Raw genomic sequence first — 2,500 nt, forward strand, 5'->3', positions numbered from 1 at the left:
CACACTAAGCATGTGTTTGTATACATTTCCCCCAAAAAAACGAATTGATGGCAAGATAAACTTGATACTATCAACAAATATCAAAGTAGTTTCCTTGATAGGTTTCTGGACAACAACTGTCGAACATGCCGAGCCTTACCTCCTCCACAGCTGCGTCACAATGTGCTGATGACGGGATCAAGTGGCTGCTCCCCCACGCTGATTTGAAGGGGGCGGGGCTTACATGCGTCATGGCTGATGGGAAACTGAGCCCCTCTCTTCCACAGCCGAACTGGCCATGACACTCATATAATACATTTTTCGGTGCAGACATAGAATAATGTTATAAAGTACGAATCTGACGGTCTCTCTGTCACTGCTGCCATCTTTTTACACCTATAAACAGCAACACAGCTTCCATGTTGAAAGTCCTGTACCTGATTTAGGACTTCGTTACCCACAATGCACTTGTTCACTTGTAGTTGTGAGTGGTTGCGCAAGTTACTTCCGGGTTTGGTGTGATCCTGTGGCTTGCTCCACAGAGCAGAAATCAACAACCTGTGTTCATCCATTGCTAATCTTGTTTGCAGTGGTGGTCAAAGTACTTAATATGATTACTTGAGTAAAAGTACGGAATAAAAGTAAAAGTTGCCAAATCAAAAATTAAAAGTAAATAATTATTTGCTGTAGAAAATACTTAAGTACTGAAAGTAAATAGTTTTACTTTGAATCATAGTGAATAATAATTTAGCAGCTTCACAAAAAAATTATATATATATAAAGCTAAAAATACTTATGAAGATGCATGCATTTTGGACTGTTCCTGTTCAGTTCACCATGGTAATACAGATATAAATGAAGAAAGACTAAGAAAAGACAAGATGCAAGTCAACTGGAAACAGAGATTTATTGAGATCTTGTTCATTACCAATAAGTATATATATATGCATATGCGGCATCTGCATCACTGATCAACTTAGCGTCCTGGCACCAGCAGCAAGGCGGGATACCACAACAAGTATCAGGAGACCGGGACGAATCCAATGGTAGCACTCCCGTGTCACTACGACATAGCCCGGCTGCGTGATGTGTAAAAAACTGGAACGGAAGGTTTTAGTTCGCTATTAAAGGTGACCTTTGACCCCGGGGGCAAACGAGGCATCAATTAACATCTCCTCATTGAGCCTGACGTAACGGTACCAGGCCCGAAGGTCTATGCCCTTCCTGTCAGCCGTGAGAAGTGTTTGTGCCATGTCTACACACACCCAGAGCAAAACGCCCCTCTCTGTCTGCATGTTCACCTGTCTGGGGGGGGCGGACCTTGAGGGATTTTGACCTGGTTTGGGGGGGAACGCAAAGTCCTCATCGAGCCGGACGCAACCAGACAAAGCTCAAAGCCCTGCGACCTTCCTGTGAGCCGTGAAAAATGGGAGAGTTTCTGCAGCTCGGCTTCATACAAAATACATGCAGCTGCAGGTCAAAGGGCCGAGTGAACAGCCAGGCTTCACATGCAGGCCATGACACTGTAGGAACCAAATAGGACTTTAGACGTATTCTACTGTCTGTCAGGTATCCAGTGGGACCTGACTTCATCTTCTGCCTTCATGCAAAGTGACCCTAACAGGCCGCTGCTCTGGGCCTGTATGTTTTTGATCACGGTTCCACTTTGCAAACGTGCACCGGGACAAACAAGGGGTCAATCCGCATCAGCGGATCAGGACGAACCCAATGGTAGCACTCCCGTGTCGCTACGACAGAGAACGGCTGCGTGACATGTAAAAAAAATGGAACGGAAGGTCTAAAAACACCAAATATAATTTAATAATATTATTAAATAGGCTTAATAATAAGTTAACATTAGAAGAAAAACAAATAAATAAACCTTTAATTTTTTTCACATTGTTTTTCATAGTTAAAGAGTCCTGTCACCAGCTCTCCTATGTGTGACCTTTTCACACTGTTAACGAGCAGAACATTCCAATGCTCTCTAACCTTCCACACGGGGGTGTTGATGGGGGGATCCCGTGGGGGGGGGGTCGCGGGTTTACAAAATATATATGTATATATTTATAAGACTATAACTTTCTTTCATGAATACTAGTGTAGTGATAGGCTGATATTATGAGATAAAACATAATAGAGAATAAGGGGGAAGACTAGACTGTTTTACTTCCTCCTACTCTTTCAAACATGCAATCCATGATGGGCAATGTCATTTGTTTTCTTCTCTCTTGTTTTCTTCCTCCTTTATATTTTTTGATAATTTTATTTTTTATATTTAATATGTTGGTTGTCAACATATTTGAAATAAAGAGAGAAGAGCAGTGACATCCATTAAGGTAAAACAATCCATTATTTAACCATGTAAAAGCCTTATTGAGATCAAATCTCTTTTATAAGAGTGACCTGGCCAAGAAGGTGGTGCGGGCACACGGGCACACATCACAGAGCACTTCTGACAAAAAGCGTAATTATGGGGACAAATGACGATTCGCCAATCAAAAGCTGCGAAAAACACACA

The 2,500-nt window shown here is 42.2% G+C and overlaps 1 protein-coding gene and 2 long non-coding RNA genes across 3 annotated transcripts in view; 1 reads left to right on the forward strand and 2 right to left on the reverse strand.

Annotated features, from left to right (window-relative positions):
• The window catches only part of LOC137894899 (uncharacterized), a 2,127-nt gene extending 1,965 nt beyond the window's left edge, over positions 1-162 (reverse strand). Inside the window, exon 1 of the long non-coding RNA XR_011105527.1 lies at positions 140-162. This is a non-coding gene — a long non-coding RNA (uncharacterized lncRNA). The remainder of the gene's footprint in view (positions 1-139) is intronic.
• LOC137894895 (uncharacterized) overlaps positions 1-2,500 on the reverse strand; it is a 118,736-nt gene that overhangs the window by 61,585 nt on the left and 54,651 nt on the right. The gene's annotated exons all lie outside the window — the stretch shown is intronic.
• st3gal5 (ST3 beta-galactoside alpha-2,3-sialyltransferase 5) overlaps positions 1-2,500 on the forward strand; it is a 10,526-nt gene that overhangs the window by 3,825 nt on the left and 4,201 nt on the right. The gene's annotated exons all lie outside the window — the stretch shown is intronic.

This window comes from Brachionichthys hirsutus, chromosome 6, assembly GCF_040956055.1.
Source record: "Brachionichthys hirsutus isolate HB-005 chromosome 6, CSIRO-AGI_Bhir_v1, whole genome shotgun sequence".
Lineage (NCBI taxonomy): Eukaryota > Metazoa > Chordata > Actinopteri > Lophiiformes > Brachionichthyidae > Brachionichthys > Brachionichthys hirsutus.